The 12,041-nt window shown below is 40.4% G+C and overlaps 1 long non-coding RNA gene across 1 annotated transcript in view; it reads left to right on the top strand.

Annotated features, from left to right (window-relative positions):
- LOC139686346 (uncharacterized) overlaps positions 1-12,041 on the top strand; it is a 403,335-nt gene that overhangs the window by 214,320 nt on the left and 176,974 nt on the right. The window contains exon 5 of the long non-coding RNA XR_011700368.1: positions 3,582-3,735. This is a non-coding gene — a long non-coding RNA (uncharacterized lncRNA). The remainder of the gene's footprint in view (positions 1-3,581; positions 3,736-12,041) is intronic.

Here is a 12,041-nt window from a genome sequence, read left to right on the forward strand (position 1 = left end):
AAGGTGCGCAGGACACGATCGTTATATAGAATAGATTCATGTGGCTTAAAAATATCAGTCAAGAGACCTCCAACATGTATAAAGGTTCCATGGCCCAAGAAAAACGTTGGATGTAAACCCAATATTATACTAGAAAAGGGCCATGGTGAAGCATTTATTCATGAATTTTGCAAGCATAGCCTCTTAAAATATCTTTTTAGCTAGTAGCCCCTGATGAACTTTCTAAGATTAGAGTTGCAGCCATAATTAAGGCAGTTGATTGGTTGTAGAAAAATCCGGGATTGCAATGAATCAAAACCATCAAGGAAAATAAACTAGTTCGACAAACTAAATAATTTAAATGACCATATTCCCTGTGAATCAGGATAATGTTATTTGAAATGTAACTGTAAACCCAGTTCTAAATAGTCAGATGACATTAAGTAACACATTTCGCTAAGGTCTTGTTTTCCATTGCACCTAATCAAGAATTCAAATTTAGGATTTTAATACATCTTCAACGACAAATTAAAATGAAAATATATGATCAGGGTTGCATTATATTCTTACATTTTTCTAATGAACAACTGGTGTATTCGAAATCGAATTTTTGAACACCCAACTTAACTCACTTGTGTATAAGTCAAAGACTTAGGAGTTTATTTTGCATGCGATTGATTAGTCATGCGTGGATCTTAAATGTCATTACCTCTCCTGGTGACTACAATTTTTTATACGGTCACATTCAGATGTTTTCAAATACATATCTACAGTAACTAAATAAATACGTGTTCTATTTCAGCTTGAAAATTTTATTTTTGCTCGTTAACACTGGAAGTGGAATTTTTTTTGGAAGATACTGAAATCTTAGATTCATTTCAATGCAAACGATTACTCAGATATTTTATCCTATGAATCAAGTTTCAATGAAAGCATTCTTCTTTTCTTCATAGCTCTGTGGAAGAAATACCTGGATAATCAAATACTCTAGATACTGTTGGTAGATAAAGAGTGAGATGCAAGCGGAGGAATATGCTGAAAAAGCCTCATGTATTTTCATCTTACAGTTAACCTTAAAGTTAAGTAAGGGAAGAGTAATGGAAAAGTGACCTTCCTTCTTCACTACTTCAATACGATCCCAAATAGAATCCTTTCATTGGATCGGATGAATAGGTCATTTTGAGTTCCACTCGAAAGAAATGATGAGTCAAGACTTGGTGTTTCGTCATGAAAGAATGACAAAGCACCAGTTCGGATGATTAAAAAACCAAAATTTGGTTACCCTGAGCTCCTGCTACTCTTCTTACTAGTAAGTCAAGGGAAACATTTAAGTAACGTAGGATGACGAGAAGGATGGAAGCTTTTTGGAGAGAGAATGGCCAAGAGGAGAGAGAATGGCCAAGAGGAGAGAGAATGGATAAAGAAGGGAATGATGGAACCGGCAGAAACTTGACGTTAACGTTCGTTAGTCAGGAGTTTGTTTTGACGGTGTGTGACAGCGCGGCAATGGGGGAACGGAACGATGGAAAACGGGAGCATACAAGAGGGTTTTCCGCCGTGCCGATGTTCTCGAGGGTGGAATGGAAAGGAATTGACAACTGTGGTGCGGATGGAAGGTAGGGAGAGGAGGGAAAGGGCGTGATTCTCGACTAAACGAAGGGCGGGTGTGCCTCCAAAGGGGTGCTGAAGAGTAAGAGCATCGCGAGGGCGGGCCGATGGGCAGTTGGTTGAGGGTGGGGAGATGCGGGAGAAAGCCCTCGGCCGTGGCGCGTGAAAGAAGGAACGAGTTGGCTTAATTCGATCGTGGTTTCCGGTCTCGGACGAAAAAAATGAGGAATTAATGCCAAAAAAAAAAGGAAGTAGGCAGAAACAACAAGAGGGATCGGAAAATTTCCGGGGGTGGTCTCGTTTATTTTTTTTGCCGAAGGGGTAGCAGGAAAGAAGGAGGAGGGGGGGAAGGAGTTTGATCAGCGATTTTATTTTTAACAGCTGTGTGCGGGAGGGGTATTTTATATTTAGTTAGGCGGGGACGTGTGTGTTTGTGGTGGGTGGGAGTGGGTGGTGGTGTTTACCGGGAGGAGGGGTAATGATTCAGCTCCGGGCTTGTCGGAGAAGGGGATTCCTCTGACGTAAGGGGTTGTCAGAGGTAACTTGGGCTGCGAGGAAATATTTCAGGGAGGAAGGGGAGGAGTTACTGTTTCAGAAAACAGTGATTGGACGGGGTGAAAGGAAAAAGGGAAACGCGGTTGTATCTTTATGCCCAAGACCTCTGATTTGTTTTTTATGCGGTGGTTGAGGAGGGACCTTAGAAAAAACCAATTTTCATTCAGAGGGGAATCAATGTTTTAAATAGGCTTGTTATTTTTTTCTTCGAGCTTCGGGGGTGATTTCAAGGCGTAATGGACTCAAAATTAATGAAAAATAATTCGTTTGTTTACCTATTTTCGGTGGCTTCTTTTAGGTATATTGAGTTCCGTATTCATAAATGTGAAATTCTACTTTTGTTTGCTCGTAGATTGAGACGCGTACTAGTTTTGTTCTCAAATGCCACAGCTCTCCTTTCCATCAAGGACAACTCATCTTTATGAAAATGTGGGCTCCGTCTTCAAATAAGCATCTTATTCACAATTACCTCCCCCTTCCACAAACGCACATATATACCTGTGTGTGTATACATATATATATATATATATATATATATACATATATATATATATATATATACATATATATATATATATATATATACATATATATATATATATATATATATATATATATATATATATATACACATATATATATATATATATATATATATATACACACATATATATATATATATATATATATATATATATATATATATATATATATATATATATATATATATATATGAACTTGTATAGTCTAGATTTGTTTTTTTTCTGAATTTGAGCATTTCCATCAATTTGATAGCCTTACATCCAGCATACGAGAGTACGTATTCGGAGCAAGGTGTAATGAAAGGTTTACATAGTATACCCATTCAGTATGAGTTAGGATTCATTCAAATTATTAAAATATTAATCACAGTATAGGAATCTTAAAATATATTTTACCCTTTCCCGCTGTAGTAATATTTGTTTTGTTGCCAGGTTGGCCAAGTCCATCCATCCATATTCCTTAAGCACTAACAAAAGCATCCTATATTTATCTTTATAAAATGATGATATTTTTGGCTAAATATTCTTGATCATCAATGAAATAATGCCTTTTATTATGACATGATTCCTGTACGTATTATACGTGTTAATTATCTTGAATGCCTTTTTTAGGTTTAATGATATTATGAAAGATGAAAGGATGTGATGGGTATTGCATTGAAGCATTAAGAATTGTAATATTTAATATAAATAATTTTAAATTCAAAAATATATGCCATGTTACAGTTTAATCAACCTATTAACTACGCTATGGCATTGATTTTGATTTTTTTAACCTATCATGGGATTAAATTTCCTTTAAAATATGCAGAAATAATTTTTGTAATGTCAGCATTCTCACTAAGATGAAGTACATTTTCGCTAACAACTTTCCTCTCATTATCTCCGTTTTTATAGGTTTTTCCGGTGTAATACAACCTTCTCTAACATCTACAAATTACTGCAACGCAGGAATCACCTTTTTCCCGTGAAAACTCCAGTCGACTCCAAAGCTGTCTGAGGGCGCTGAACGGATTCTCGAAGTGAAAATGACCCTCAACCGACGTCTTACGTGAGTAAATTATTGTCCATTTCTCTCTTGGCCCAGCTCCACCAACCGTGAAACCCTTGACTGGTGCCCCTACTCTTTCTCTCTCTGTGAAAGAGGTTTCCCTTTGGAGTTTTTTAAGTACACTTCCGAAAGCTTTCAAGAGGGTTTCTCATTCCCTGCGACCCTTTCAACATGACTAAGGCTTGGGAAGTGCCTACTTTTGCTTGGAAACGTTAATAGCTAACGCTCGCGTACGATGTCACATGGCAAGAGACCTTAGCGGGCTCCCTCAAAGCGGAGGCGAGCGTGAATCAGCGTCTGCGCCGTCTTAGAGTGCTTCCCCTTGTATTGCAAGTGACAGCGATGCCAGCTGGTACATTATTTAGATTCACAGAGGTCATTATTTTTGGGGTTAGGAGTCATCAACAAAAACATCAATAGTACCGAAAAACCATCAATACTTAATGCAGATATTAGGTGTTTGCGATGTGGTGTTTCCAATTAGTGCTCTTAAAACATTTTCTTTGGAAATGCGAACGGCCTATTTGCTCAAATCTACATATAATTTCCCCAAATCTTACATAAATATTGAAGAAAAGTTAGGTTATTGAAAGTGTTATGTATACGCTCATTTTGATATTTCAATGTCATCGTATGCTCGTGGAACAAATGGTTGAAATGCGCACTGTGTAAAAATTGAAAAATAAATAAATATAGGAGTACTGACTACATGTTTACAACAAAATTTCTATAATTTACGAATACCTTGGGAAATTTTAATTGCTCTGGTGTAAAGAGTACGTTATGCAGTTTGGTGCACAGAGGACTTTACTTGTGTTTTTCAATGATCATTTCCTGATTTGGAATATTTATTTTAGGCAATTAAAATTTCATGGTGAATACCTTTTATCTTATTTACATTATGAAAGTTCGAATTATGTGTTGTACTTTTTTTTACTTTCTTTGTTGCTTCGGGATTAAAATTACGGTATTTCCTTCATTTACTACTATTTCGTGCTTTTCTTTTACGATTCCACAATAGTGAGATTGGTAGTTTACCTATTTGAAGTGCTATAAGCTGTAGATCTGAGATAATTATATAAATTATGATAATAAATTATGATTAATTGTACAGCTTTTTAAATGGCTTCGCAAACTTTTAACCCCATATTTTGGTACAGTTATTTGCTGGAGTATTGTAAGTGGTGAATAGGTTTCACCGTGTTAACAATGTTTTTCTGCATGAAAACGCTGCCGCTTTGTAGTGTGTGAATTATATTGAGTCAAAGTTAAAACATTCCTGTTCTACAAAAGGATACGCTAACTCATTTAAATACTAATGAAAGAGGGCAGAGAAGCAAATACTCAAATATTAACAAATTTTGTGTCTTCAGGCGTAGTTTTTGACGACTTCCCAATTATTCTTTCAATGAATTATTCTCATTTATTATTTCACCCAGGAGGGGAGCATGTAGTGAACTGGGGCTCTTCAAGGAAGGTTAAAAGGGCAGCAGTGATATATTTTACTTTACACGTGTCTATAGGGAGAAGAAGAATACCCACTAAGGTAATCGAGTCTGACCCAACAGGGTTAGGCAGTGGTGTGAGTTAAGGTGGCTGGGAGCAAGCGGGGGAGGAGAGGTGGAGAATGAGGCTGGAACGGCCGTTGGAAGGGAATGGGATCCTAGCCCCCTCTCTCCCTTCCCACCACCTGCTCCCTTTTTGTTCCCTCTCTCGTTAACCCCCTTAGTCCTTAAAAAGTCTTCCTTCATTCTTCCTTTGCCCTTTCTTACTTTCCTCTCCCTTCGGACTCACAGAGAAAGGGGGTAAGAGAAGGTTGCCACAAGGCCATGATTGATAGTAGCCTATCCCGACCGGTAAAGCGAGGAGGGAAAAGTCAACCATCCGGGAAAGAGGTCAAAAAATATCATCATTATATGCAAATGGTGAAATTTTTATCAAAATAAACATCTTCCAATTCATTCATTTATTTTGTCTTGGAAAAAGAGAATTGGTTTTTTATATAATTCGTACGTGGATGTACCTGTACCCTTCTGTTTTAAGCTAATTTATGACGTGACACTTAAATATACTTATTCTCCAATCTACGGCGATTTTCTTTCAATTGGTGCATATGGGAGAGTATATTACCTGGAGGTAAATACATAGATTTGATTTCGGCTGTTATTGAAATCCAAAGTAACGGATATGTAACTGTTCGGGACACAATATTTGATTTTTTATCCATAATATACTGGAAGAAGTAAAAATAAAATATTTTTGTCTTCATTAGACATTTTTACACTAGGTATAAACATGCTCTTTTTCGTTAATAACATTTAAATATATTTATTTAGAATTGAAATATGAGCCCCTTTTTTATAGTAATAGGTCATATTTGAAAATATTTGTTCCATGTTTTTATTTGGGTCTCATTTAGCATTCATTAAAAGTATTTTTATTGAGCAGTATTTGTGTTATTGCGTGTTAATAAAGGATTTGGGTGTATTTCAAAGATACCCTGAATTTGAGGACACTTTTTCGAGAAGGAAACAATGAGGGGGAGATAATGGATTAGATAGAATTGACGTGCCTCCAGACATTGAGAGAGACGAGTGACAATTTACAGTATTAATGGATATCTCTCAGTCAAACTCTGGAAGTCTTTTAAGGGTCGTATTTCTCAAAAATTCAAATGCGTTAGGTATTTGACGAGCGAGGCCCCTATAATATTCCCAGGGAAGGGTGACGATTATTAATACGGGACCAAGGGAGTTATAAAGGCTTCGGAATTTCAAGCCTATTTCCATAATTGAGAGACTTATCAGCACCCCACGCTAATTGGGGCATTAGGTCATCCTCATTTAATACGGCAATTAGACTGCAGGACTGATAGATATAAATAGTCGCTCTTCCTTCCTCAAACTCGCAGTCACAACAAATCGTCCTTTGGCGTAAACCAGGGAAGTTTAATGAAAACTTAACTAAACTAAACGGAATCTTATATTTGAAGTCCACTCCATTCTATAAACTCTAGGGTTTTCTCATCGGCCTGTTCATTCCTAAACCATTTCTGTTGCGGTGGGCGAAGTTTAATGTGGGTACGAGTACTCCGTTATAGTACCTTAGCTACGTATTTCACTACGGGATATGTTTAAATACTGGGAGCTCAAAGATTTACTTATTGAAATGCCTATTCTCTTCCTCAAATAATGAAGGCATTCGCGTCACTTGAAATTTACCTTATCATTCATTGTTTTTTAGGGTTGAATTCGTAAGGTATACGCAAAGTTTCCCATGCTAAAAATGCTGTCAAGGAAGCGGTTTTTACTTTTATGCATTGTGACACGCTCTCAGAAGAAAAACAAAATTGCTTAATCCATCAAATGCAGGTGAGAGAAAATCGAGGCATAAATAATGACTCGAGCGCGTCCGACTCGTTACTTTTTTTTCCATCAGGAAAGAGAGCGATTGCGGAGGCGGTGGGGTTGAGGGATGGTAGTCGTGGAGATGGAGAACTTTTCTCTAGAGCGTGGAGTTGGAGTGAGACAAAAGAGTTACAGAGGAGAATCCTCCCCGCCTTCGACGCCATTGGAAGGCAAGAGGAAGTTGCGGAGGAGGCCGGATCAAAAGCCTCTCTTTTAGCGATGAAAAACACTTCGAAAGTACACAATCGGGAGGGAATATAGGCGGCGGCACTCGTGCCCTTCTCTCAACCCCCGGCACCCCCCTCCTACCTCCTCGTCCCCCCCACAGAATACTTGCTTAGGAAAGGCGCGCATGCAGAACTATGGAAGGGGACTAAAAGGGAGTTAAAGGAGGTGGAGCTGGGTAGAAAAAGATAGTCTAAGAGAGGAGCAAAGTCTTAAGCAGCGGAGCGGGCATCCATCTCCCTCGCCGCGAACTCTTCCCCTTGCTAGGCACCCTGAAAGGAGAGATAATGAGCAAGGGTGAGAGGGAGTGAGAGGAAAAGGAGGGGAGATCTCGGGTGAGGGAATAAAAATAAGAAAGTCGACGGGGGCCCACCGGAAGGGTTCCTTTTCTGTCACGGGGAGTGTGTTTGGAGGGCATGGGGGCACATGCCCAGCGTGTGAATTCCTGCGTACGCCGCTGAATTGAATACAAAAATTGCCGAAAGGGGCGGTTACGCGTTCTTTTGTACACGACGTTCGCGGCAATTTGTTACCATATTGATCGGGAGTTCATGCGCCCCCTCCCCCCCCCAACACCAAGACCGCGCGACCACCCTGCCTTGCTTCGTCTTCAACCTCGCCCACCTCTCCACTCCATCCCACTTCCTTCTTTATTGAAAAGGCTCTCTCGCATCCGCTCACGGTTACCGCTTGCTATATCAATTTTCTTCCTTGTCACCGTGTTTTGAAGACGCGGGGCCTGGCGGAGAATTATCCTCGCCTCCTTTGTGACCGTGTACGGTGGAATTGGGGCATGGGGGATTATCGTCTCCCTATTGTTCTCTGCCACCACCACCCACACATATACCCGCCCGCCTCTGCCCGGCAGCAGTTGCCGCGCGACCCCACCGATATCACCCGCCCATTCCCGACGGTGCACTTTCCCTCACCCTCCCTCTTCCTCTCTCGTCTCCCTTCTCGCCAAAAGCGACCTCAGTGTTCTCTTGTGTTAGTCTGTACACACGGGGGTCCTGGTAATCCCTCCGCGCGGGCAAAATGTACGCTTTCTGTCCCGCTTACCATCAATCATTTCCATCCGGTCCCTCCTCCTCACTGGGGCTCCTCGTATCACGTAAGAGGCATCGTAACTTGCCGTGCAAAACGGCTAGTAATAAATTAGATTTCAAAGACTGCTCGAATTATATGGTGTGTGTGTCTTTTAGAAGACACGACAAAGCAATTTCAGTAGATCTTTCAAAAACGGTCTAAGGAGTCAACGCTGCCCTTGAAAATTAGGCCTGGAAAAGTTGAGCTAACCTATTTAGAGCTCAATTATTAATCAATTGATTTTGTATAGATAAGTAAAATGGTTGATGAAACATGGAATGGGACATCAATTCCTCTCCCAAGGTTATGTCCATCATTTATGCTCCTCTAAATTTAAACTCTGCCTCTGAGTCGTTCTTCCCTTAATAATTTTAGATGATATGTCTGGATAAATTTCCTACTCTACAGTTTTATTTTGTTGTTTCACTAAAAAAATTTAAAATAAATAGAAATTCGCGGAGTATTGATTATCTTGGTTAGTCTTTACCTAAATGTACCTATTTAATTTGGAAGGTCAACATTGAAGCATTGAAAATGTTGACTATTTCCTTTTCATGTATCTGTACTCTAATGCTTCCTAGTTACGTGTCTCATAAGGTTGGTGCAGAGGTCTAGTGCTCTTTAAGGTAATACATATTCAATTAAAATATCTTCAAATAATGAACTAAATATCAAATGGGGACTTACTATTTCTCTCGTACAAATTCAGAAGATATATTTCCCTATTTGGCAGATTTTCCTGATAATTCGAAGGATACTATATATCATGAAAAGCTATTTTATGTCCGTAATGCCCCATTTTATTCGCATATGTAGGCAGGTACTCAGTAAGAGGGTATTTGTAAAGAGGGAACTTTGACAGGTGACAGGAAATAAATGGTGCTTCTTGCAAGGTCATTCTCGGTAATATCTGACAAACGCGCCATATTGCAGTAAAGCAGCGCCAATTCAGCGGCAGATTCCTCTCTGTCCCTCTCTCTATCTTCCTCTTCCCCTCCCCTATCTGTCTAGTAGAGAGATGACGAACAAGGAAGCACGTGCTACTAAACAAACAACATGGCCGCCGTGCGCCGCGAGTGGCGTCAATTTGTCCCTCAAACCGTGAATCTAAACCGATCCAATGCAAACAATCCCCTCAGCTTGCCGTTACTCCGCAGCCGGAGGAAGGGCGATACCAATGCTGTAATACTGAGCCTTTTGGCAGATAGGTGGGTACGGTGGAACCCAACACTCCCTCCCACGGCCTCAACTGTAACCCACACTCACACATGCAGCGGCGGATTTTTAACGGGCGCCCCCGATTTCCGAACGAATGGCCTGCTGTGAAACTGTGCAATAGTCGGGAGTGCCCCCAATGAAATATAAGCTGCTGGGGACGGGACGCATGTGCGGGAACTTCAACGTTCGGGGTTTACGTGCGCGTCCGGGCAAGGGAAGAGACGGCCATGTGTGCGGTTGCCAAGGCGCGGATCGATGTTAAACGCGGCCTAATTCGGGTGAGGCATAATTTTGCAACGTTTGTGCTGGGTTGTGTTCCATTGGCTAGCTTGAGTGCCTGTTAAGATGTGTCTGTTTGTGTTTGCCTTTATCGTGTAGGTAGTCAGTTCAATTCAATCAGTTACGACTCAGGGGCAAATTAGCGAAAAGTAATTATTGCACCAGATACTTGTTTCAGTTGAAAATGAATGATCTCATCTGGATCGTGCATGGTATCTTTCGCGTGAAAACTAATGAAATATTTAAATATGGGTACATCAAAATAAAGAAGTAGATAAATATACGTAACTATATTGAAACAATTAGGTAAATATGAGATTACGTATTTATGGATACTTAGTTGGAAAAATATTCCAAAAAAATTATCTCAAAGTGAAAACATTGTAACTCTATGGGAATGATGTCAATTTTCGTAACACATTTGATTCCCGTATTATTTATTGGCTAACCTTTGTGTTTTAACTAACGTTTGGGATTCAGTTACCAATACGTTGGTGGCTATAATGCAGTTGTAATTATTTACCATGTAATCATGGGAAAGGAAGATATTCGTCGGTTTGCTATCAAGCAACTTGTTTTATTAGTTTTGATAGTAAAAAGCATATTAATATTTATAATCATTATGTTCCACTGCATGCCAAAAAGTTATTTGTTTGGAAATTTCTTTCCATGCAATCAAGATTAATGCTACCTAGATCTGTCAACTAAGTTTTCTAAATGGAGTTCTAAATATTATGGCCTGAAATTGAAAATTTGTGCCAAACCATCCCATATCTGGGTAACTGGTATCATATAAATATGGTAAAACTCATTAATTTATTTATTAATCACCTTTTCATCAAGCGAGTCCTGAGTTCTTCCGTACACCCGGCACTAATTAATGGGCCTTTAGTTGAAATATGATCGGGCATATATAAAAGGAAAGTATTTTTCCAAATGAATCGTATAGTTTGAAATGGTGTCGATTTTTCAAGTGTTAAACCTATCGAATTTCTAAAAATAACTTTTTTTTAATGAAAAATTAAATTTTTGATTCATGAATCACCTCACTCAAATAACTCCCAACCAATTCAGGTGTTCCAAAGCACACATACATTTTCAATGGCTATTGAGCTCGGAAGGGACACGACGAAGAGAGGTATTTTTCGTAATAATCTCGAATTCCTTTCGACGTTGAAGGGGCATCCTAGTCAGCCGTGCCATCCGGATAAAATATTGTGTTGCCATGAGCACAGAATGAAGCATCCCACTCCGTGGGTTTTTTTATCCGTCTTTCTCTCTTTCACTTGCAAAAAGCAGGTGGATGAAATAAAAGTTGAGAAAATGAATAAAGAAATAAAGATGGGGTTAGTCAGGATTATTTCTTTATTTCCGAACAATAAGCCTAGCATCATCCCCGTAAAAACGTCAGATGAACTCCTCGCGGGATACCCTTTTGTGCAAAAAACACCCCAACGTTTGAGAATAACCCCGAGTGGCATCCTGAAATGAGAATTCCTCCTGACTACCCCACCCATCCTTCCCTCGCTCTTAACCTCACCTCGCCTCTCTCTGCCATCACCCATCCTCCACTCCATCTTAACCCTCCCCTTCCTCACTCCTAACCTCTCCCCATCTCAACCTCCTTCCCTCCAGTTGGCTGGCAAGTACCACATTTATCTCTTTCGGCCTTTTGGAGCTTCCAAGAGGAGAGAGGTTTAGGGATGGGGCTCTCTCTTTCTCTATTGGGGCGTGTGTGTGTGTGTGCGTCTGTGAATGTGTGTCTGAGAGAAAGAGAGAAAGAAGTGCGGGGGTGGAGAGAGTTATAGGGTGGGGGGGGGAAGAGAGGTGAGTGATAAAGGTCGAGGGATGGGTGGGTGCCAGGGGGGGTGGGGTGAGATGGGCGAGGAGGTGGTTTGGGGACGGACCAACTGGAGGAGGACGGGGGTGCTTGCCGGGGGTGAAACAGGGAAAGAGATGAGAGGGTGGGTATCAGCTAGACGTTTCCGCCCGCCGCCCGCGGGAGGGCGATAAGGTGTCCTGGATGAAAGAGTTGAGGTCCCGCGGAGAGAGGAGGACGATGGGAGCAGTCGCTGCGGAGCGGAGAAGGGG

This window comes from Hetaerina americana, unplaced genomic scaffold, assembly GCF_022747635.1.
Source record: "Hetaerina americana unplaced genomic scaffold, ioHetAmer1.1.p SCAF_1, whole genome shotgun sequence".
Classification (NCBI taxonomy): domain Eukaryota; kingdom Metazoa; phylum Arthropoda; class Insecta; order Odonata; family Calopterygidae; genus Hetaerina; species Hetaerina americana.